The sequence below is a fragment of the Nyctereutes procyonoides genome, unplaced genomic scaffold (assembly GCF_905146905.1).
Source record: "Nyctereutes procyonoides isolate TBG_1078 unplaced genomic scaffold, NYPRO_anot_genome, whole genome shotgun sequence".
Taxonomy (NCBI): domain Eukaryota; kingdom Metazoa; phylum Chordata; class Mammalia; order Carnivora; family Canidae; genus Nyctereutes; species Nyctereutes procyonoides.
The window spans coordinates 8,451,282-8,478,154 of NW_026575046.1; the positions used below are offsets into that span (position 1 = coordinate 8,451,282).

Consider the following 26,873-nt stretch of genomic DNA (forward strand, 5'->3'; position numbering starts at 1 on the left):
TCATGTAATTTTTTAGTTAATTCAGTTTGCTATAAACCATTACTGTCGTGATTCTTCTTTATACTCAAATTGTCAGCTTTTTCATCCCTTTTCATTTCAGTCTTACATCTTATTTTTTTTGGAAATGTTATTGAAATATGAAACACATAAAGAAAATAGCATAAGCAATTTTACTCCTTGATACATTTTCACAAAGGGCATGAATATTTTTATCTGCTAATCGGATTAAGGAAATGAACTATATAAAAATCTCAGCAACTCTCATGATATTGTTTCCCAATTACAGTCCTCTAGACAGCCACTGTGTTGATCTCAGCTTTCCAGAAGGGTCAGAAAAAGCCATCCTGTTGGCCCACAGCCCTGGTTGTCATTATTCTTACCATAACAGGCAGGTGCATCAGTACTTGGATCATCCAGACTCTTGCTTCAGAATTAATTATTCATAATGCTACCATATGTCACTAATTGCTAATATCCCATTTCTCATTGGCTGTTACTGATATCAAGTCCAAGTATACCTGGAAATGAATTCCTAAATCTCATTTTTAAGGGTCTGTTTTCTGGGACCACTCTTTGAACCTATGCTGAGTGAGCCAGGCCCCATCCGGAAAGCAAAATTTGGGTTAGGTATGTCAAAACAGAGAGGTTAATATGTGGATTTAATGAGTTATTAGAGAAATGGACATGTAACAGGGATATGAGAGAACAATGAAATAGTAACTTCGGGAAGAAGTTACTGCTTGGAGTAACAAAGAAGAAAGCTTTCGGTTGTTAGTATCTACAACTTGAAGAACAGATATAGTGCTTAATTGTATATGCCAACTTTAGTATGCCAGATATTTACTTCAATATTTTTTGGATGTTTTTGTGAAGATGTTTTTTAATGTGTTTAAGATTTACATGGTAAGTTGAGTAAATTGGATTGCCTTTCCTAGTGTGGGAGGGCCTCATAGAATTAATTAAATATCTGAATAGAACAAAAAAGCTGAATGAGAGGGAACCCCTGTCTGACTGCCTTGAGATGAAGCATTGGTCTTTTCTTGCATTCTGACTCAAACTGAAACACTAATTTTTCCTGGGTTTCTAGTCTATAGGCTTTTGAACTGGAACTACAATTCTGAGTCTTAGGCCTTTGGACTCATTTCTGAGTCTCAGGGTTTTAGACTCATACTGGAAATAGCCCCATAGGTTTTCCCAGGTCTCCAGCTTGTTGAATGCAGATCTTGGGATGTGTTGGCCTCCATAATCACATGCATACACACATAATGATGCGATTTCTGGAAGTGCCAGAAAAATGACCTGAGGTTATTCAAGTGGTTATTCAATCACTGCTCGGGTAAAGAGCCATTTCTATGGTAAGTCTGTTAGGAAAGCAAAGAAAAAAATTGGAGCAAATAATTTCTCCTTCTTCCTGCTTTCCAGTCTTCCTCTGGTGCCACCATCCTGTACTAAAATCTCACAATAGAGTCAACTGATAAAAGAAAAATACCTTTCGCAAAGATCCAAAACTAGTATCAAAGAGTAGCTTAATAACCCTGACTTCTGAATTGTAGATTAGATTTATGAAAATTTGAACTTCATATAAATGAAATAATTTAGAACAAATAGTATGTACTATTTTGCAAAGTATCCATGTGTCATTTACAGATAACTCCATCCTATTTAATGTTAGCCAATACCTATATTTTCTTTAACAATATTTATATTTAACTCTTTTAGAGTAAATCAACTTGCTTTTAATTTGCTATCTGTAATTTCTGCAATGGTCAACAAAACTCCAATTTATGCTATCTAACATCATTCTATATGAAAAAGCTTCAAGATCACACAGCCCAAGGATCAGACTGTGGGTCTTCAGAGTATGAAATGTAGTGGCCAGAATCATAGCAGGACATGTGTTTAGAAGGTTTCTTCCCCTGTTTGACCGAATTTTAGTTGCAAAGAGTACAGCCTCTACTGTAGCCAAAGGAGGGATTATGCTTCTAGAAAAATCTCAAGGAATAGTATTGCAAGCAACAGTAGTAGCTGTTAGATTGAGCTCAAAAAGAAAAGAGGAAGAGATTCAACCAGTTAGCATCAAAGTTAGAAATAAAGTACTTCTCCCAAAATATGGAGGCACCAAAGCAATTCTAGATGACAAGGAATATTACTTATTTAGAGATAAGTAATGGTGACATTCTCAGAAAGTATGTAGACTGAAATAAATCATTATTGAAAGAGCATACATGAAGCTGAGTATTCCACTGAAACTGTGAAATCTTTCATCATGTAGATAATCTCCATGTCTCTCTTTTATAATAAATTAATGGTATTCACCCCCTGCCAAATAAACAAATAAATAAATAACTTCAAATTTCAGTTTTCTGTGATATGTTATCCTTGTTTTAATGAATATATTCCTATTTGAGAATGGCAATATTTATTTCAATCTCAAATTGAATTAAAATGACTCAGATTTTAACATTTCAGATTTTACACTGTACTGTAAAGATGGTAAAATTATCCACAGTAAACTTTAATGGACAAATTTTTCACTTGTCAATTTCAAAAGTTTTGATAGATAAAAATAACAAGTATCAAAAAACACATATAAACAATTGTATGTCATTCACAAAAGATACAGTGAAATTCATTCTAGATTAACTGCTTAAGATGTTTTATTATCCATGATTGCTTTATATATAATTATATACAGAAAGATAAGATGAATTTCTAATTTTATGTGTTTATTAAGTTTATTTATTTTTTTTAGTAATCTCTACACTGAACATGGGGCTACACCCCAAGATCAAGAGTCACATTCTCTTCCAATTGAGCCAGCCAGGCACCCCTACACTGTCACCCTAAAGAATGAATCATTAAAAAGTAAATTTCACAATTTCAAGGTAAATTTGCATATCTGATATTCATTATATGGTCATTCAACATGTTTCTGGTACAAAGTAAAGGTATTTTAATTTTCAGAACTGAGTAACATTAACTGAATATCTTAAACACAGGTTACCTAATTTTGTATAATTATAAAATAAAATGACAAAATTTATATATAATATATTCATCAAAACTTTAAGCTATTCAGAAGCTTTATTTAGAAAATACATTTTAAATATTTACTTAATTATTTTAGAGACAGAGGGAGTACACATGGCGGTGGCAAGAGGGAGAGGGAGTGGGAAGGAGTGTCCTAAGCAGACTCCATATGGAGCGTGAACATTGCTTGGGGCTCGATCTCACAACCCTAAGATATAACCTTGAGATCATGACCTGAGCCAAAACCAAGAATCAGATGCATAATCGACTGTGCCACCCAGGTGCCCCTAGAAAATACATTTTAAAAACAAATGGCGGGATCCCTGGGTGGCGCAGTGGTTTGGCGCCTGCCTTTGGCCCAGGGCGCGATCCTGGAGACCCGGGATCGAATCCCATTTCGGGCTCCCGGTGCATGGAGCCTGCTTCTCCCTCTGCCTGTGTCTCTGCCTCTCTCTCTCTCTGTGTGTGACTATCATAAATAAATTTTAAAAAAATTAAAAAAAAAAAACAAATGGCAATTTCCCCATTATGAGATAGCAAGTATCTTTCATCAATATTTCCATAGTTTTTTCTACATTCATAATCAGGGTATTAATCTGATAATTTGGTAATATAAACAATGTGCAATTCATGTTTCTAAAGCCAAAAAGTGATATTTCTCACTATATATCATCCATTCTATACTAAATTTCCATTGCTTATTAGAGCTAAGAAATTATTTTACCTGTGAGAAAGTTGGTAATTTTATTTGCTTGATTGAAAACCTTTTTATTATTCTTTATTACCAATAGATTAATGTTAAACTAAAAATCCAGGGATTTTTGTAATAAAAATTAAAAATAAATTATAGTGTGTTGGTTGCTTATTATCTATTAGAAATTTGAAAGCTATTCCTAGTGTTATTCTACACTTTAGTTAGTAGCTAAGATTATTACTTCCATTATATAAATGAGAAAGGAGAAGATTCAAAATGTTTAATGACTTTCCCAAAGACATAGCTGTATCCAGAAATACACCCATGCTTACCAAATCCAGAGCCCAGGTTGTCCATTTTCAGGACTGCTATATTCAAGGTAAATGTTCTTCCCAAAGCATCCAAGAGTATTTATTTATCTTTTACATTTTATGCCTATTCTCCTTAAAAAATATGAAATCATAAATTCATTCCTGTAGAGACGGCTGTGACCTTTTTTCTACCGATCCAAAATGTTGGTTACTCCCCCATTTCAGGTTCTATTACTTTCTAAAACCTTTCTTGCAATTCACTAGCCAAAGGGTTGCTTTCTTTCTTCTTAACAACTAAGAATTTCTTATGCTCACATAATTCAGGTTCAGAAGATTTCCTGTTTCATCAAGTCTGTACTTTGTATACGGAAAATATTTTAAAATGGCTCTTTGTGTCTAGATTTATCTCATTGCCTTCTATGTTCTTTTCCACTGCTTGAGAAAGGAAAGGTTTTCTCTACTTTCAAATTTCATAGCCTTTTCTCTACCCTCTCCCCTATCCTGCCCAGGCAGACATCTATTTTCTGTCTGGGAATATGTTTCTCCTGTCTAGTGTTTGAGCAGTATGTTTTCCCTCTGTGAATTTTCTCCTGCCATGTGAAAATGATGTTACATAAGGCTGTGTTTGGCATCAAAGTTGTATTTGCTTTCTGCCCATTTACTTTGTGAACTGTGCACACAGGAAACTAAATGTCTCCATGGAAAAGGGAGAAGAAGGAGTCAATGGGAAAGCATTAAAATAACAATGTCTTATGCTAGACACAGTCCCTCAAAACAACCCTTTCTATCTAATAAATAAAATTTAATTACTTTTTATTGTGTCTTCCTTCTGTAGAGAATCTTAATGTATCTTTCCAAACAGTAGTGCTTATCTGCAAAGCACCAGCATGGTAGGAAGGTATTATTCTCCTTCTGGTCCCCAAGTGTTTGAAGAATGGATTTAGATATTGGCTAAATATCTACAATTTTCTATATTTATGTTATTTTCTTTCTGAGATTTCCCTTAGCACAGGTGTAACCACTCCCCAAAACATATGAGCTCCATAGCAAGTACTAGTAGGTGAACAACAGGAAAATGCTTGAAAAGCTGACTAGTTTGGTTTTTAGATTTTGCATATAGTCATCTGGTTCTCCAACTGTTATTCCAGCCATACACAATTTCTCTTCTGAGACATTATTCTGCATCTAGTCTCTGGACTTAACAAACAAGATGTTCCCCGTTGATGTATTTCCACAGTGGTTGATTAGACCATGTAGAAAGCTACTATGTGAGCGGTCCCTATCTAGTGTAGTCACAAGATGAAATTTCTTGTTCCTCTCTCTTCTCTTCTAGACTGTGCATACCTGGCTGGGGAATGGAGATGGGTACTGATTGATCACACGTGTTTGCCTGGCCAGAATGGCACCAAACAATTCTACTTGTCTGATTTCCAGGGCTCTAAGCCTTGTCCCTACTCAGTGCAGTTTTCCTTATCTCTGATCTTCGCAGAACTAGGGGCTCCTTAATGGACGTCACTTACCATGAACTCTAAAAAAAAGAGGGAATGTTCTTTCCTTGACATACAACAGATAACTCAGAATTCAAACCCATCATTTTCCTGACTAACCAAAGGCTGGACACGCGTCTCTTTGAACTGTTTACTCTTCTACAGAGTTTAGTCTTCTTCTCTAAAGCATAGTCTACTTTCACAGTTGTCTATGCTACAGATGATTAATAGACATATGTTCCTGGTGAAATGCCATGGCCCATTTGTGTTGTAATATTGCTCTTGCAATATTGTGTTGTGACATAGCTGGAGAAAGGATGCCAGCATTATTACATCACATAGATCGCTAGCTTTAATACACAAAATAACCAGTCTAGATTTATAAATTGCATGTGCACTTGTCAATCTTGAGCTTGAGCTGTGCCCTATACCTCTAGGGAGATTTTTACTCAACTATAAAATTCTGACTCCAAAGTTGGGGTCTTAGAAAACTAATTCTGGGCCTTCAGATAATTTCCCAAGATAACCAGAAAATGTGTTCGTACTAACAAATCTAAACAATTTGCTTTTTCTTGCCTTCACTTTTTCTCCCTCCCTCCCTTCTTTCCTTCCTTCTCTCTCTCCTTTCTATCCTTGTCTCTTTCTCTTTCTCTTTTTCTTTTCTTTTCTTTTCTTTCTTTCCTTCCTTCCTTTTCCTTTCCTTTCCTTTCCTTTCCTTTCCTTTCCTTTCCTTTCCTTTCCTTTCCCTCTTTTTCTTTTCAAGCCACACTGTACTTATTCAGGGATTTTTAAAACATGATTCATTAGCTCACAACATTGTAAACTCAGTTGCAAAGTGGTTCACTGGTCTCTCCACAATGGCTATAACTTATAATGACCTTATTACAATACATCTGTTATCAAAAAGGCCCTTGACTGTTATATCAAAAGTTATTAGTTGTAATTCTAGATGTTAATATGCTCTTTGTGTATATATGTGATCCTAGAAATTTTTGTCTGTGATGTGCCAAGTCTCCACGTGAATTGAGAGTGGATCCCTGCTTTCAAATTTAGAATCGCAAGAAGTAAGCTTATATAACATGTGTGTGCAGACGTGTGTGTACGCACACACACACATATACATATATATAACAATTGGATTTCTTACTGCATCACCATTCTGATGGAATGGCAGGAAAAAAATTAAACCAGTTTTTTCTGTGAACCATCCCTCCCGCAGAGGAGTTGGAGCCTCTGATGGATGGGTTAGGAATTACCAAGAAAATGAGAATTGATAATCTAGAATGTTTCCTAATACTCGTATTCTTATTCAATACATTCTTTAATATCTGTCTCTTCAAATATCTGTTAGATCTTTGAGAATCATACTGTATAATATTTATTTTTTAGGACATTTCAGGAAATTTTGGTTGAATGGATTATATCCTTTATTCTGTATTTCTTATCTTTTAAAAAAGAGCATATAATGAGCCATTTGAGGCAAATTATAAAACTGTGTAATGTATATATATAAATAAACATGCAAGATCAGTTATACAGAATGATTTTAATTGTTCTGTCTGAACCAATATATAAATTCTTTAATAATATTTATATAGAATATATTTTTAAACACATTTTGAGGCTAAATTTTGATTAAATTTATTTTGCTCTATCAAGTTAATTATCCCATTTCAACTTCTCACACTCATACACATACACATAAACATACATGTGTATATGCAAACATAATTTCAGAAAATTATTTGATGGGTATCAGAGTTGATCAGTTGATGCCCCAAATCATGTCCCATGGGAAATAATATATATTATGTGTGTGAATCTGTGTTTATGTGTTGGGGCCAGGCGGGAAGGGAAACTCCTCAAGACGGCGGATACCCCAAATGGCTGAGGTTCCTGTCACCACCTCCACCTGGGACGCCAATGGACCAATGACCTTCTGACAGCTTGACGCAGACCCTTAGACCTCTCCTTTGGACTTACCCAACCGGACCCAATGCCCTTCAAACCCCAGAGGAGGAAGTCACCTTTGACTGACCGAATTGCAATCCTTCCTTTGCATAGTGAGGGTCACTCTGACTGGTTGGATTGCAATCCTTCCTTTGCATATGAGCGGACCAATAGGAAACCGTTCTGCCTTACAACGTTATGTAAACCCCCTGCCACCTTGTCTTGGCGCGACTTCCCCGACTCACTCTTCCCCTCCGTGAATCGTGGAACCTCGCCCGAGGGTGCCTGCAATAAAATCTGTTCTTGGACCCTCGCTTGCCTTGGCGGTCTCATTTCCATTTAGTTACTAAGTCTGAATTTGTTATTGGTATAGAAAATAGATAAAAATATTTGAAGGAAAACAAGGGTATTATTAATTTGGTTAGTTTTTGCTAACTAAAGTAAATATTTGGATTGTATGAAACTTTGAGATTAATTAGATCAATCTGTGTTTTATGTTATCCACATAAATATATTTGAAAAAACAAAATTGTATATATTCCTATTATAATCAATTACATTTTGACCTCTTTTTATACATTTTATGATATCCAAGTGACTGTGCATGTTAAACTACTCCTACAAAAAAGAAAACATTGGATCTGCTTTTAGGAAAATAGAGTGAACTAGCTAATTGAGATATTGCAAAATGCCCAAGACTGTTTTATATATTTTAGAACTAAATTAAAAACAAAAACAAAACAAAACAAAAAAAGGAACTAAACTTAGGCTAATTACCAGGTATAGAAAAAAATAAAAGACAAATAGGAAAAGTCATTAATATCTTATATTTATATATTTTGCTTGTGGTTCTTAATATTGAACTGTTTAAATAATTTCACATGAAATTGACAATATTAATATTGGTTTCTACCAGAAATAAAATAATAAAATAGTAGATAAAATTTAAAATTTAAAAATGTGTTTCACTCAACATTTTCACACTTGGCCATTCTCATTCATTTAAATTAACATATGGGTATTCTTTAAAATTAAATAAAAATAAATAAAATAGTTCTCGCTAATGTCTCAGAATTCCCTCTTGGATGGTATAACCTAGACTTTAAATGACAGATAAATCTAACCTTAATCAATAATGAACTAACAGGTATATTTTACAATATAGCTGAAAACATTTTTCCGCTGCTTCACTAATGGTAAAGATAATAACAGTTGCATTCTTGATTAAGCTAAAAATGTGTCAAGATATCACACTTTATTCATCATTTACGTAGAGACAATTGACAGTTCACAACTAAAGAATCAGGCACAAATATAGTAACATCATGATTCAGTGCTAATTAACTGTTTCTGCTGGAAGTCTTCCTGTTAATATTATCATGTCATGCTTGAATATTTTGAATTATATTTTACAGGGTATGTTTCATATAGTTGCAATTAATCCATCATTTTTTGCTTATTATTGGTACTAGGTAAACAACCATGAGACTTTAGCATCTTTCAATTCAAATGTCTTTAAGTACAATGTAAAATTAATGTCAATCTAAACATATATATGAAATATTCAGATTAATCACTATTATTTAAAATCAACTGTATATTTTTATAGAGAGCAAGATATTCAAATTAGAATTGACCCCTTCTTGGGGACCTTATTTCTTTCAATAAAAAAATAAAAATATAAAAATGCTTCATTTATATACCTAGAATTGGCACCAACATAATAAATACAGTGTTTAAGTTCACCTACCTACCCATAATAGTTGACGTATTTTTCCTTTTTAAATTAAAGGCATTAGCTTTTAAAGTTAAGATGCTGTAAACAATTTCTAAGAATTCTTTGCCTAGAATTCCATACCACTGTTACAATAAGTGTGTTGCCCAGTGTGTGTTATATATGTGGTGGTGTGTGTATTCACATATTACACATTTATTCCATCATACATGCTTGCTGAAAAGCCCATTGTGGTGAAGAAAAATATGTCTTTGATGTTCTTAGCTCATCTCCTGTTTTCATTTCAGTGGTGGTGTGTTGATCAGCTTTAGTGTTCTATTGATAACCTCTTGGTTTCACAGCAGGTGCACTGATAACACAATGTTAGAGCTCTCAATGGCAAATTTGAGTCTCCAGAGTAGGAAATTTCCTCAACTGCATTAAATGTCATATACTTCTAAGCTACTCATAAACCCTTAAAATTAAGTAAATATATATCTCTGCCCCTAAATTATTCTAGTGTGAAGTATCCCAGCATCCTGAGACTTTTCAGGATCCCAGTATCCTGAGACTTTGTCCTCTGAATGATAGGAAATATAGGAATATTTTTTTGTCATTCCACATTACAAGGAAGACAGTCCTTAGTCCACTGCCAGCAATATTTAAGGGCCACACACTTTATTATTATTTCCAATATCCCAGAGACACAAAATATTAAGTGGATGAATCTATTTGCTACTTAAACACAGTTTAAGTCTTAGCTATTGATGCCAAAATATAGTTAGTAATGGCTATAGCAAAAGACTGTAATAAAATTCAGGTCACCTAAGAATTTAAAAATGAAAAAAAAGCATAAAATTAAACATATGCTTACTACACGATTTAGCAATTTAACTCTCACATATATGTCCTAACTAAATGGAAACGCATATGCACACAAAGACTCACATCAAAGTTCATAGTAGCATTCTTCAGTTTAGCTAAAACTTGGTAATAACCCAAATGCTAACCTGGACAGACACATTGTAATAAATCCAATACATTGGAATACTAATCAGCAATAGAAAATAGTGAACTGCTGATAAATTGAAAAACATTTAAGACTATAGTATGTGGGGCAAAACAAGCCAGGCACAAAAGCATGTAATGTTCAATGACATTTATGTGATACTGTCAAAGAAGAAATTAATCTACAGTGTCAGAAAGCCTATCAGTTATTACCTGGGACTAGGGAAAAAGAGCATAAGGACACTTTTAGAAGTTATAAAAATGCTTTCTATTTTAATTAGGGTGGTGAAAACCATGGTATGTGCATTTATCAAATTCTTTAAAAGGATACACTTAAAATGGATGTGGTTTACATGTAAATTACACCTCAATAAAGCAGACTTAAAATTTCAAAAGTACTAGTGTTCATTGCATATGCTTCACTATTTCATAGCTTCGCAAAAGAATGCATATTCTTTTACTTTCATTTGGTGATTCAGAATGGTATTAAAAGTTATTTTAATGTTGCAAATTTTGGTATCTTATGTTTTTTAAAGGATTTATTTATTTGAGACAGAGAGAGACAGAGAGAATGAGCAGGGCTAAGGGACAGAGGAAGAAGCAGGCTCCCTCTGAGCAGGCATCTCTATGTGGGGCTTGATTCCAGAACCCCAGCATCATGACCAAAGGCAGATGCTGGCACCTCTGGCATCTTATTTTCAACACGAGTTTTAATTGTTATAAAATGGATGATGAAAATCACGTAAATAGGAGTAAAAATGTTCTGGTCAATCCTGTATTCCCACTTGCGCAATAATTGTAGAGTATAAATTTGAAAACTAGGACAGCCCGGGTGGCTCAGCGGTTTAGTGCCACCTTCAGCCCAGGGCGTGACCCTGGAGACCCAGGATCGAGTCCCACGTCGGGCTTCCTGCGTGGTGCCTGTGTCTCCCTTTGCCTGTGTCTCTGCCTCTCTCTGTGTGTGTCTCTCATGAATAAATAAATAAAATCCTTAAAAAAAAGAGATAAATTTGAAAACTAGTATTTTATTTAATAATGCAATAGTTGGAATAAAGCCCACTCTATTCTACTTCCACCCTGTAGTGTAGTCTTTTTGATATATTTTACAGGTTATTTCATTTGACTGCTCTAAGTCTTTGATGAAGGTTCCTGCCTATAAAGTGGAATTTGACCAATTCAAAAGATTTTTAGAATTATTTCAATTAGAATGTTTTCAATATCTGTTTAGCAATTGCATTCTCATGAGAAAGGGTGTATTTCATTTTAGTCAGCAAGTCAACAAGTATTTATTGAGCTCTCACAGGATGTCTTCTATTGCACTAAGCAAATTTATTACTTCCTTACAAGTACCTATGAAACATGGGGATGTTTTCCCAGAGTTGCTGTAAAACATATTTCACAGTATTGATTAAATAAGGATGAAAGAAAAGGGAAGAAATTGGCATTTCCATGTAAGCTTTTTTCTTTTTATGGCATAGTATATGCTTTCAGAGAAATGTCTCCCATTTGAGTATAAAAGACAAATTGTGTTGTATTATCATACATATATCAGAAATTGACATGAACTTTAAATACAAAACTCTTTGAGAAAGATTTTTGCTGTCCCTGTGTGTATCCCTATGAACAAAGGGGTGGAAAATGAGATATGGAGATAAATAAAAACTCCCTTGGGCCTATTTATTTCATATAAGTTGCTGACGTGCAAGATCCTTTCCAATGCTAAATTCTACATTATAATTTTCAAATTATGAACTGGCAACTCCCCTGAGCCTTGATCCTGTGATTCTTTCCTGTAACAACAGTTGATTCCACATCCGTCAATCACATGCCCACACCAAAACTTAATTTTAGATTGCGCCAGAGAATATCTTCAACCTTAGTTACTTTATAAATTAATGTAATTAGGGCAGCCCGGGTGGCGCAGCGGTGTAGTGCTGCCTTCAGCCCAGGACTTGATCCTGGAGACCCGAATTGAGTCCCATTTCGGGCTCCTTGCGTGGAGCCTGCTTCTCCCTCTGCCTGTGTCTCTGCCCCTGTGTGTGTGTGTGTGTGTGTGTGTCTCATGAATGAATAAATAAAATCTTTTAAAAAATAAATTAATGTAATGAGACATATAACAATGTTTTTTGGAAGATCACATGCTGGTTTGGGAACCAGAAGTGCAATCATTCAGACGTGTGCTCACATATGCACACAAATCTCAGTGAGATTTTACAAGCATTTTTTTCTTTTTTTTTAAAAATATATTATTTTAATTTTTTTTTTTAATTTTTTTTTAATTTATTTATGATAGTCACAGAGAGAGAGAGAGAGAGGCAGAGACACAGTCAGAGGAAGAAGCAGGCTCCATGCGCCGGGAGCCCGACGTGGGATTCGATCCCGGGTCTCCAGGATCGCGCCCTGGGCCAAAGGCAGGCGCCAAACCGCTGCACCACCCAGGGATCCCCAAGCATTTTTTTCTTACATCAGAAATCATTGGCTATTTTCTGAAATCCTAAGTACAGTTTTCCCCAAATTATAGCTTTTTTCTTTTCTTCCTAGTATCCATTCAGAAAGTGATATAAATGTATTCTTGAAAATGTCTCCCCTCCAAAAGTGGACTGGTATAGTTGTCCTTCTTTAAAGTATTCAATTGTTAAACTCTATAAAATGATCCTAGTGAGAAGATGCAATGACTAGCCAGTGGGTATTATTTTAAAAGATATGAACTTTTGTATTTTTTATGAATGTTGTGAATAAAAAGATTACAAATACCTATCTTTGTGATCCATATTATACTTAGTCTACCTGTAGAATGAGTACAAAATAACAACAATTAAAATGAAAACAGCATGCCCACTACTTTTTCTTTTACTTTACACTGGTTTAAATGAAATAATATAGCAAAAAAAAGGATACTTAAATGAAAACAATACACATGCTATTTATATAAGATGTTCAGCCCCTTTAGCTCAAAAGAAGGAATAGAACAATGTGATTATTCCTATTAGAAGGAGGACTCCATTCTTTTCTATGAGTGGTTGACTTCAGGGTAAGTTACAATTTAAAATTTCCTACTGGGTTAATAGCAAGTACCAAAAGTTCAGAAGAGCATTAGTAATTACTTCTCCTAAAAGCCAAGATTTATTGGGAATATCATGCAGTTTAGCATTACGCATATCCTGTTCTTTTCATTGTGGCTTAAAATACATGCAATTTAATGTTTCTGTTCCTAAGACATTCAAAGACTGTGTCATAATCAGAGTAGCTTATTTGACTATTTAAAGTTATTATGTATATATGTATATATACATATATATTATTGTGATTCTTTGTGAAATGCATTAAAACAGTAAAAAGATGATCAATTCTCAACATCTCTGATTTATGATGAATAGGTCACATATTTGACAGATTTCTCTGAAATGAACTGGTTTGGCTGTAGTAAGGATCATAGCATGATTCAAATGCTATCTAAGGAATTGTCTAAGTTTTTAAGGACCACCGTTAAGTATACAAATGTATATCAACTTCAACTTCTGAGATCTCTTGTGGATTCAATCCACTGACATGCCAGCAAATTCTACATTAGCTTTTTTTTTTTCTTTTTCTTCTTCTTCTCTGCTCCTGAGAGCATCTACTTGGCTTGCTGCTCAGATCCTTGTCAGTGGTATTGTGGCTTCCTAGTCCACTGTGTCCTCCATCCTTCTCATTGCCCAGCACTCTGCATCTCTAACATCCTCATTCTGTTCCTACAGTCACTTCACTGAACTAGAGCAAACCCTTTTCTTCCTGGCTTTTATTTCACTCTGTTACAGTGACAACAATTTGGAAATTGCTCTAAGCGCTCATTATCTCACAGTTATTTTAATGATCTATTTATTTATTTCTTGTTAGAGATTTCTCAGGCTTCCTCACAGGACTCAGGAGGTAGGGAGCAAAAGAGAAGCCAAGAGAGAGGATTGCCTCAGCAATTAGCCACAGCATCCTAAAAGCCAGCCAGTGTTTGACATGAAGCTCAAGTGCCTCTGTTCTCTCTTCCCAAGACATTTATTCCTCACTTTGAGGTTCCTAGGTTTTCTGTGTGAAGAGATATAAGTGACTTTCTGGCTTTCCACATTATATTGAATAAAATGGCCTTAACAGTCCCCTCAGCTTGACTGAATTTTAGACAGATTTCCTTACGGTTACAGGCCCCTGACCTCCCTTGTCTTAGAGCACTTACTTAAAAAACAAACAAAAAAAAAAAACCCCAAAAACTCTCCATTACAATCTTTTCCTCTGCCCCTTTGAAATGTAAATCTTCTCCCAGCCTTTTGGCAGTTTTACAACTGAGGGGTTTTTTGTTTTTGTTTTTTTAAGGACTTAGGCACTGTCTCTATGAAGCCTAATCATCAAGTTAGAGGCCTTACCTCCTCTAAGTCTCTGTCACAAGGCAGGACCTTCACTTTGATCAGCATCAATTAACAAAACACAAAGTAAACTGTAAGATTCAATAACTGCTGACTAATTTCTTTCAGGGAAGATTCCTATTCTGTTTTGTACTAGAAATTAAAATTATATTAATTATAAGGATATACATAATTATATATTCTAATAATTGATAATGTACTATTATATTAGTATATAATTATTAGTAGCATATTAGAATTATATATAGTATATACTCTACTAGATATATATTATAGTTTTATTTTTATTTTTTTAAATTTTTTTTAATTTATTTATTTATGATAGTCACAGAGAGAGAGAGAGAGAGAGAGAGGCAGAGACACAGGCAGAGGGAGAAGCAGGCTCCATGCACCGGGAGCCCGATATGGGATTCGATCCCGGGTCTCCAGGATCGCGCCCTGAGCCAAAGGCAGGCGCCAAACCGCTGCGCCACCCAGGGATCCCATATTATAGTTTTATACTCAAAATTGAGTGCGCTGTTCTTTTAATGTGGCAAACCGAGATAGCATGAGCCAATAGGAAATCAATCTCCACCACTGAAATAATACATTTGGAAGTTAGGCTGAGAAAAGAACCTACTAATATGGGCAGTGAGAATTTTGTATAAGAAGATTAAATCCTATGTACAGACCTGAGCTGCTTCAAGTGGTATCTTCCTTATTTAGAAAACACTAAAACATACCTGGGCTCAAAACAACAACAAAAAAACATATCATCGTTCTTAATTCTCTGCAGCATCCTAACTCCCCAACATAAATGACCAAGGTGGAGTTTGAAATAGATTAATTAGAATTAAAGTAAATGGCCAAACTAAAAAATCCATTACATGAGTGGATGAGTGGCACTATTTATGAATTAATGCACTGTTTCCCCAATAAACGAGTATCTGCCTTAAGAGCTTAAAAAATAAGGTGCTTATTTCTCTCAGGTCCTGTACTTTCTTAGTAGAGTGTGGGATAAGCCTCCGTTACAAGACATGAACTCAGAACAAGTGAGAATCTTATAACTCTCGAGGATTTCAGATGACTTTTGAGAATAATTACCGTATTTGGGGAGATGTTACTTTTGGAATGGAGAAGAGAATAAAATTGAGAATCACAGAAAGAGTTTGGTCTTTACATTTCCTAAGTAATAAAGATAAATGTGAGAAAATGCAATAGAAATAATTTTTGCAGTAAAACCAGAATGAGGCTAAATTATTTCCTTTTTTAGAGACTATTAATGAGATGAAAGAGGGAAATGGTGATATAGTTAAGAGAAATATAGACTCCAGGCCATACTCTGGTTCTGATCATGGCTCTCCATGTACTGTCTGTGGGATTTGGGTAAGTTACCTTTCTTTCATCTCAATGTAGATATTTGGAAAATAGGATAAAATATTACCTAACTCATTATAGTTGTATAAATTTTAAATAAGTTGATATTAATAAGGTCCTTAGAAAAAAACACAGCTCTGGCATATAGTAAACATTGTTAAAATTGTTAAACATTGTTAAAATGTTAAATAACATAAAATCTTTAAAAAAATCACAAAATCAGTTCACCATGAATAACTACAGAAGAAATGATGCTCATTTCTATGTAATATAATTCAGAGACTGGAGATTAAAAGAAAGAAGATGGAACCATCATACTAAGGATCCTAAAAGTGCCTCATATGGAAGTGGCCACACGACAAAACCATAATATCTTGAATGTAGTGAGAAGCATACTGAGTGGTAAAATGTATATTTTCTCTCTCTTTCCTGGAGACCAGGGGAAAGGTCACTGAGGAAACTGAGATGTGAGCAGGGTGGGTACCTTGGTGGAAACAAGGGTGACCTAGAGAGATAATATGTAATGCGAAGGAGCAGATTCAAAGCGGACCGTTTCCATTTGGAGATGGGATCAAATACAGTAAATTTAGATTTTCTCACTCACACCCTCAAGTGGGGATCTCAATGGGGGTGGGGAGGACTACTTTCATACAAGGGAAAGAGAGTCAGGAGTTTTCTTACTCTAAATATGTTGTATCAGTTCTTGATTACTAAATAATCAAAAGCACTCTATCTACTTTAAGTGGAAAAAGAAGTCATTAATGATTGTAGGGAACCTGCAGATTTGTTCAGAGGAACAGAGAAATTCTGATTCTGTTTCCCTTCCAGATGCCTCATCAGAAGCACTCAGCAAGAACTCACCTGGGGATAAAATGTTACCTCTGCTTTTATGGAGCTTAAAACAGGTATGTTCATTAGATGGCAGGCAGTAGCTACCGTCACTAGACAGATAGTATTCTGAAACTTGGTGACCATTAGGAACCTGTGCTGCAGCAGACACAAAAAGCTAACATCATTGCTCATATCTGCAAAAAAAAAAAAAAAAAAAAGAAAATCCTGTCCTGAGTTTCTTTATTCATGCTGTTCCTTTCAGGGGAGAAGTCTCACGTGGACACATCTGAGTGATTGAGGACTTAGTTCTAGCTGTAGATGCAACTGAAAATGTTTTCTTGATTCCCTTTGCCAGGATGGTGGGATTCATAGCATAAAGATATATAAAAAGAGTATTCAAAAGACATCATTTTCCATCCCTTCATCTGCATTAAACTTCCAATATTCAACATAAAACAACAAAATGTGTAACAAAACCTCATTTCATCCAAACAAAAAGACACTTTGATGGCAGGCTGACTACCCTGGGCCAAGTTACTTTAATTCAATTTTTGAACGTTCAATTCAAAGATCCTTATTGGTAAGGATATCTACTGGGGAGTTTTTGGAGATCAAAAACACATAATATATGTGAAAGACGGGATCCCTGGGTGGCGCAGCGGTTTAGCGCCTGCCTTTGGCCCGGGGCGCGATCCTGGAGGCCCGGGATCGAATCCCACGTCGGGCTCCCGGTGCATGGAGCCTGCTTCTCCATCTGCCTATGTCTCTGCCTCTCTGTCTCTCTCTCTCTCTCTCTCTCTGTGTGTGTGTGACTATCATAAATAAATAAAAAAAACTTAAAAAAATGTTAAAAATATATATGTGAAAGACTTCTGGGGATAAGTTAATAAGTACATTCAACTTTTAATTTTTTTATTTTATCAGTCTGCAAGAATAAAATCCTATATTCCTCAGCTGCTCTTTTTATTTTTTCATTCCAATTTTTAAAAATATAACATAGTTGATTAATTAATTGTACTTAACTTTATTGTCAATTTCCCCTGCTGAAATTTTAGGACTTAGGGACAAAAATTTTTATTTTAGTCAAATGATATTTGGCAAGAGCTTACATGAAAACATGCAATAAGTGGTATACCCTTAATAAATATTTATTTATGAATACGTTTCTTTCATTTTCTTTTCTCAATGGTTCTTTCTCTTTCATATAAACATAATAACAATTTGTAAAGTATCCAGGACACTCTGAAAGGTTAACTTAACATATAAATGGGTAAAGAAACAAATTATGCACAGAATTAGCTCCCCCTCAAAAAAAAAAAGAATAATACTTAGCAAATAAATGACCTTCAGTGTGGCTTTCTAGAATAAGCTACAATTTTTTACTTAAAAATTCCTGTTATGAAATAAAAGATAGAATATAAAATATATTGAAACTAGTACTCTCCAGCAGTGGCCTGTAAATATTTTTATAAATTTTTATAATTTTATAAATTTGAATATTTATTCAGAGAGATATGATTAAGTAGAAAATAAATGGGGTGTCCCAGGCAGTTTTCAAATGTTGCTTTTCACGAATATTATTTGAAGCACAAAATTGTGTTCTTTATTTCCAGTTATATCTGTTCTGAGGGTTTATCCCATTATGAAAAATGGGGTGTAATAGAGCTTGAAACTGAATGAGACTTTGACAACTTGATCTGATATTTTTCATGTTCCTCATTTCTGGAAAAAAAATATTCTCCCGGAGTAAAATGTATATTTAGGCAAAGGTAAGATGAACAGCTTACCTCCTCAAATGAAAGATGGAATTCAAGTTGAAATACTTACCATCATTTATGCTCAACTTTCTTAGAATATTTTATTAAATCTCAAGCAGTTATACACCTTAAAAGTCAGCCAACTGAGGCTTATTTTTCTTAACTATATATATCATTTTTATTGTGTCTCTCAATATAGTAGTAGACACTGTCGGGATACAGAAGTAAATGGATCAAACATTTTGATGTGTGTGTTATATATCAGGTTAATCATTTTATTTTATATTTTTCTCTTTCTCTCTCTCTCTTTAAAGATTTATTTATTTATTTGAGAAAGACAGGGTGAGAGATTCTCAAGCAGACTCTGTGCTGAGCATGGAGACCAACATGGTACCTGATCTCATGACCCTGAGGTCATGACCTGAAACCAAACCAAAAGTCTGATACTTAACTGACTGCAGCACTAGGCACCCCTATTTTATATTATCACTTTATCTTCACATTTAACTTTGACATTGATGTTATCATTCTTATTTTACAGATGGAAAAGCAGAAGCTGATTAAGGGCAGAAGCTGATTATTCAAGAGCAAAACATTCCTCCTAATTCACCATTCTCAAAAAAGCAGCTAGAAATTAGCTAGAATCTAGTCTTTCAAGCACACTATTTTTTAAAAGCTCTCTGAAATCTATCCATGACCATTCCTTTTTATTCAAAAGGACTCAAATGTCAGTCCAAGATTTCACTAATACAGACGCTGTAAACCCCAATAGGTAGTTGGCTTGTCCATTTCCTTCTACTGTGTGAACTTAGAAAACATGGCTTTCTCTCAAAAATCTTTCCTGCATCCAGGCAGATGCTTGATTAAATAATAATAATAATAATAATAATAATAATAATATAAAATAAACAATATGACAATATTGTATAGTTTCTTCTCCCAGCTTCCTAGGATTTTTGCTCCCTAATCGACCTGGACTTCAATTGAGAAAGTCCCATCATAGAATAGTAAGTCAGATTATCATCTTCCATATTGAGAAGTATTCTCTAAGAACACTGTATAAATACAAATCAATGTGTACTATATACTATTTAGTATGTATGTGTATATAAAGCTACAACTATACATGCACAGATATGTAGCTATTTTTTCTGTAGCACATTATAAAAGCAAAGAAATTTCAAATTATGTAAATATTATATTTTATAGTTCTGGAGGCCAGAAGCCCAAAATGGGTTTTACTGGGGCAAAATCAAGGTGTTTGCAGGACTATGCTCCTTCTGGAAGCTCTAGGGAAGAATCTATTTAATTGCCTGTTCATGCTCACAATCCTCAACTTTATCTTCCATCTTCGAAGTTGGTAGTCACTTTTTTTTTTTTAAGATTTTATTTATTTATGAGAGAGAGACAGGCAGAGGGAGAAGCAGGCTCCATGCAGGGAGCCTGACATGGGATTCAATCCTGGGTCTCCAGAATCACTCCCTGGGCTGAAGGCAGGTGCCAAACCACTGAGCTACCCAGGGATCCCCAAGTCACTTTCTCACATCACATTACTCTGACATTGACTCTTCTGTCTCTCACTTCCATTTTTAAGTTTTGTGATTTCATTGGGCCAGCCTGGATAACCCAGGATAATCCCCCTACCTCAAAATTCTTATAATGATCACATTTGTAGTGTAAAGTAATATTGAAGTGGGAGAGCTTGGTTCTTCTCATGGAGTTAAAGAATAAATCTCACAGACAAAGGAGAGCAAATAAAGCGATAGAATTTTATTAAGTGAGAATATAGAAAAGCTCTCAAGAGTGAGAGGGATCCCATCTGGGGTACCATATGATTTAGGAAAGATGTTAGGGTTCAAAGCCAATGGCCAAGAAAAAATTCTTGAGAAATCATTGGTGCAAAAAGGTGACTTTATTAAAGCACGAAGACAGGACCTGTGGGCAGAAAGAGTCACACTGGGGTCATGTCCAGTGGCCCATTATAGGTTATAGATTATATTATTATATAGTGGGCCATTATTCAAGTTGGGAAGGGGTTAGAGATACAGTAAGCCTCTAAGTCAATTTTGGAAGGAAGGTTTCTAGGACCTTGAGGGGGCTAGCTATTGTTGGGAAAAAGTCATTTATTACTGTCTAATAAAACCTAAGTCATGATGTACGTTGGTGGGCCATGTGCTTGGAAGATGATTGCCAAAATGAATCCTGGGGGTGTAGAGATAAAGGAAATGTCTAAAGGAATTCTTATATGTTAAAGTAGGCTTACAGGATCCAGGGGTGGGGGAGAAAGAAGTCTGGCTAGGATTATGTTTTGCCCTCAGCAAAGTGTCAACATCAAGGCAATTGAGTCCCTAGAGAAATGTTACTCTGCCTGTTTCAAGGACTTGTCAATGGGCTATAGGTAGAAATAATTTTTCTTCTGACTTTGTTTCCCACACCAATATATTCACAGATTACAGGTATTAAGGAATCTTACGGTCCTGGAAAACATTTTTCCAAAATTTCTTAGGACCTTATGCCATCCCTAACTCCCTCCCAACTCGAGGCATATAATCACTACCCCTCACAACCCCAATGCAGCTGTTTTTGCCCTCAGGTCCTGTCCCCATGCTTCAATAAAACCATCTTTTTGCACCAAAGACGTCTCAAGAATTCTTTCTTGGCCATAGGCTTTGAACCCTAATGTCTTTCCTACATCATTATGATGTGGACATTTTATAAGGCAATATTCTATATGTGTGTGTTTATCTATAATACATATTAAAAATACAAACCTGCAAATTGGTGGCATTTAATGGGCTACAGTTGTTGTGTGGAGAATCTAATTCTTGCCTGAAAGTAAAAAATTTGGAAGAAGTGTGTTTGATTTTTAAGTCCACAGGGTGCTATTTTATAAATGACTTCTCCAGTAAACTGGAAGGTCCAGCTTTAAATAAGTATTAGTTCTTTCAAACTATTAGAATATTAGAAGATAAATTTTAAGAAAAAATGGTGCTCTGGGGTTGAACATTTGAATAAAATACATATAAAAATATGGCAGTATAAATACTATATTAACCTTAAAGAAAATGTTATACATAAACAAATATTTCATTCACAAATGTTTTTCTACTACAATTTAAACAGATAATCAGATTACTCTTCTAAATTGCTAAGTAAACAAAAGCATCTTGTGTGTATGTGTGTATATTTTTCCCCCAGAATACTTCAAAGAGCAGATGTACAATGTTCTCTTTTTTAAAAATTTTACTCCTGTGTATGAGAACATATTGTATAATTTTCCCAATGTCTTTAGTAATTCATTATTTCTTTGACAAAATCATACATGAAAAATTTGTAGTCAAGGCCATTTTTATTTCATAAAGGCTATTAAAAACACACCTGGATCAAAAACAAAACAAAACAAAACAAAAAAACACCACACCTGGATCCACCTGGAACAGATAAATACTGAATTAAAATCAGTTTTTAAATAATCAAGACAAAAAATAGGTGAATAACTTTAGAACATTTTAAAAGGTTAAAAGAAAAAAAAGCAACCTAAAACTCTAAAGGCAGAGAAAGTAACTTAGCTAACCTTCTAATTAAACAATAGAAAATTATAGTTCGCATGCAAAATTATCCATTTTGCATATGTAATTACATGGTGAGTTTTGGGTTTTTTTTTTGTTTTGTTTTGTTTTGTTTTGTTTTTGGGGTTTCTTTTTGCAAATTTAACCTTAGGATATGCCTTTCTTTTCATCAAAAATATATAAATATATTGGAAGGATTGCACTAATACTTATCATGCCTCAATTTTCCTTCAAAAAACACTGCTTCTTGACTATTTCCTTTCAAATATAAGCAATGGAATCATTTTATTTTCTCTCATTTTTGAAGTTTTATTCTGCCTTTCTTCACAAGCAGCCTCTCTTCCTCCATTTGTTAACTATAAAGATCTTTTTGTGGATGTTGTTGACCTTGTTAAGGGTCATTAGTAGAATTTGGTATAGTTCTAACTGAAGGGGAGCAGCACATATTTCCCCCAAAATGCCTCTTGGGCATATTTTTTTAAAAATATTTATTTATTCATGAGAGACACACGGAGAGAGAGGCAGAGACACAGGCAGAGGGAAAAGCAGGCTCCCTGCAGGAGCCCAATGTGGGACTCCATCCCAAGTCTCCAGGATCACACCCTGGGCCGAAAGTAGGCGCTAAACTGCTGAGCCACCCAGGGATCCCTCTTGGGCATATTTTGGGTTGGTTGTTTTTTAAGAAACAGCAGACAGTGGAGTTCTGAAGACTGAGTAGATGTTACCCTTTTGTAATAGACATTTACATTTACAAGGGAAATTTCCATTCATAAGGATGTCCTCCTCTACATACCAGGAAGAGAGGGATGACTCTCACTTTCTAGAAACCCAATGAAAAAGAAAAACAAATCTGCATGACAACCATACTCTTGTTTAGTGGTTTTCCCTGGAAACCTTCCCAAACTAGCCTCTTCCCAACCTCAACATCCCTTTTGTCTTTAGCTGGAGATGTTATTTAAGACGGTATCTTGGGCTATTTCACAGAGTTACTCAGCTTTTCTGAGCAATGTATCTCCCATGGATATGGGAGGTATACATGTTATTAAATTTGTATTTGTTTTTCTCCTGTTAATCTTTCTTTTATTAGGTAGGTGTCTCAGCCGAGAATCTAGAAAGGTAGAGGGAAAGTTATTTTCTGTTCTTTTACATAACTAAGAAATGACTAGTGCAATGAAGCAACAATACCAATTTGCTTTGCATTAAGTCAGTGATTTTCAAATCTGACTGTAATTTATAATTATTTGAGAACTTTTAAATAGATACCAGTGCTTTAGCTCCTCCCTCAGGGATTCTAATTTAATTAGTTTAGGGAACGACATGCTATTTCAACATTTTAAGAGCTCTCAGGTGCTTCTAGTATGCTGCCCAGATATAAAACCATTGAAGGAAGCAGTGACTATCTCAATGCCTAGAAATTTTTTAATTCCCTTCTATATCAAGTATATTGTCACTTGTTTAAAATAAATTCTCTTCAATTCTCAAAGTGTCTCAAAAAGATAGATGTTATTATCCCCACTTTACAGATGAAACAGATATTAAGAAAATCAAAGTGTTCAAAGTCACACATCTAGTACTTTTAAAAACCAGAGTTTAAAAAAGGTGTGTCAGATTATAAAACTATTCTTTGCAATCTTCTATCCTCAAGAAGCTAGCACAGAGATTTAAAAATGCAAGTTAATTATTGCCTGCAAACCTGCTTATGCTAGTATTTTTTTTTAAGTACAGGCAATACATACTTATCACTAAATTCTATACAAAAGGAAATATTTAAGTTTGAAATAGCATTAAAAATTTAGAATAAAGGTCAGAAGATATTAACTGATTTTCATATATTTAAAGCATGTATATTTATATTTAAAGAGATTGACAAACATTTCTTCAAGAATAAAAACATTACAGAATATACATTTCTACCTTTTGTATGCTTTCCTAACTGAAACATAATCTCCCGGAATCTTTAATGCAAATTTTCTTTTAAAGAAACATGCCGTCTACCATTTCTAATTTATATTTGTAATATTCAATATAAAAATATAACTCCAGGGGGGGAGGGGCAAGATGGCGGAAGAGCAGGGTCCCCGAGTCACCTGTCCCCACCAAATTACCTAGACAACCTTCAAACCATCCTGAAAATCTACGAATTCGGCCTGAGATGTAAAGAGAGACCAGCTGGAACGCTACAGTGAGCAGAGTCCGCGCTTCTATCCAGGTAGGAAGACGGGGAAAAAGAGATAAAGGAACAAAAGGCCTCCGAGGGGGAGGGGCCCCGCGAGGAGCCGGGCTGAGGCCGGGGCGAGTGTCCCCAGGACAGGAGAGCCCCGTCCCGGAGGAGCAGGAGCTGCACCAACCTTCCCGGGCGGGCGGAAAGGGGCTCGCAGGGAGCTGGAGCAGGACCCAGGAGGGCGGGGATGCCCTCGGGCTCCCTGGGACACTAACAGACACCTGCGAGCGCAGGAGAGTGCTCCGAGCTCCCTAAGGGCTGCAGCGCGCACGGCGGGACCCGGAGCAGCTCGGAGGGGCTCGGGCGGCGGCTCCGCGGAGGGGGCTGCGGGGCGGGAGCGCGAATCCACCAGCGCAGGCCCCGGAGCACAGGGCGCCGGGACACAGCCCAGGATCCGGCCTCCCCCGGGACAGGCAGAGGCCGGGAGGGCCCAGGACAGCGAGGACGCTCCTGCCCCGAGCTGAGCAGATCAGCGGCCCCCGCCCCGGAGCCTCCAGGCCCTGCGGACGGAGAGCCGAGAGCCCCGAGCCCGAGCCCCGTAGTTCCTGCGGAGGACTGAATCCAGGCTTCCAGAGTTGCCATAGCAACTGCTGCTGTTCCTCCCTGGGTCCCACGGGGTAAACAACCCCCGCTGAGCCCTGCAGCAGGCAGGGGCAGAGCAGCTCCCCCAAGTGCTAACACCTGAGAATCAGCACAGCAGGCCCCTCCCCCAGAAGACCAGCTGGACGGACCAGTGATACTCCCCCGTGTTCCAATACAACTTGTTTTTGGCCACTCTGCACTGAGCAAAATGACTAGAAGGAAAACCTCACCTCAAAAGAAAGAATCAGAAACAGCCCTCGCTCCCACAGAGTTACAAAATCTGGATTACACTTCAATGTCAGAAAGCCAATTCAGAAGCACTATTCTACAGCTACTGGTGGCTCTAGAAAAAAGCATTAAGGACTCACGAGACTTCATGACTGCAGAATTTAGATCCAATCAGGCAGAAATTAAAAATCAATTGAATGAGATGCAATCCAAACTAGAAGTCCTAACGACGAGGGTTAACGAGGTGGAAGAACGAGTGAGTGACATAGAAGACAAGTTAATGGCAAAGAGGGAAACTGAGGAAAAAAGAGATAAACAATTGAAGGACCATGAAGACAGATTAAGGCAAATAAACGACAGCCTGAGGAAGAAAAACCTACGTTTAATTGGGGTTCCCGAGGGCGCCGAAAGGGACAGAGGGCCAGAATATGTATTTGAACAAATCCTAGCTGAAAACTTTCCCAATCTGGGAAGGGAAACAGGCATTCAGATCCAGGAAATAGAGAGATCCCCCCCTAAAATCAATAAAAACCGTTCAACACCTCGACATCTAATAGTGAAGCTTGCAAATTCCAAAGATAAAGAGAAGATCCTTAAAGCAGCAAGAGACAAGAAGTCCCTGACTTTCATGGGGAGGAATATTAGGGTAACAGCAGACCTCTCCACAGAGACGTGGCAGGCCAGAAAGGGCTGGCAGGATATATTCAGGGTCCTAAATGAGAAGAACATGCAACCAAGAATACTTTATCCAGCAAGGCTCTCATTCAAAATGGAAGGAGAGATAAAGAGCTTCCAAGACAGGCAGGAACTGAAAGAATATGTGACCTCCAAACCAGCTCTGCAAGAAATTTTAAGGGGGACTCTTAAAACTCCCCTTTAAGAAGAAGTTCAAGTAACTCTGAACGTGAATGGGCTTAATGACCCCATCAAAAGGCGCAGAGTTTCAGACTGGATAAAAAAACAGGACCCATCTATTTGCTGTCTACAAGAGACTCATTTTAGACAGAAGGACACCTACAACCTGAAAATAAAAGGTTGGAGAACCATTTACCATTCAAATGGTTCTCAAAATATACCCTAAAAACTACAGAACACTTCTGAAAGAAATTGAGGAAGACACAAAGAGATGGAAAAATATTCCATGCTCATGGATTGGCAGAATTAATATTGTGAAAATGTCAATGTTACCCAGGGCAATTTACACGTATAATGCAATCCCTATCAAAATACCATGGACTTTCTTCAGAGACTTAGAACAAATTATTTTAAGATTTGTGTGGAATCAGAAAAGACCCCAAACAGCCAGGGGAATTTTAAAAAAAGAAAACCATATCTGGGGGCATCACAATGCCAGATTTCAGGTTGTACTACAAAGCTGTGTTCATCAAGGCAGTGTGGTACTGGCACAAAAACAGACATATAGATCAATGGAACAGAACAGAGAACCCAGAAGTGGACCCTGAACTTTATGCTCAACTAATATGCGATAAAGGAGGAAAGACGATCCACTGGAAGAAAGACAGTCTCTTCAATAAATGGTGCTGGGAAAATTGGACATCCACATGCAGAAGAATGAAACTGGACCACTCTCTTGCACCATACACAAAGATAAACTCAAAATAGATGAAAGATCTAAATGTGAGACAAGATTCCATCAAAATCCCAGAGGAGAACTCAGGCAACACCCTTTTTGAACTTGGCCACAGTAACCGGAGAAGGACAAACAGTGTATGTTCTCATTCAT

The 26,873-nt window shown here is 36.2% G+C and overlaps 1 pseudogene; it reads left to right on the forward strand.

The window, feature by feature from the left end:
• The first annotated feature begins 581 nt into the window (after positions 1 to 581).
• LOC129509729 (10 kDa heat shock protein, mitochondrial-like) lies at positions 582 to 2,199 on the forward strand (annotated as a pseudogene).
• Positions 2,200 to 26,873: the final 24,674 nt, after the last annotated feature.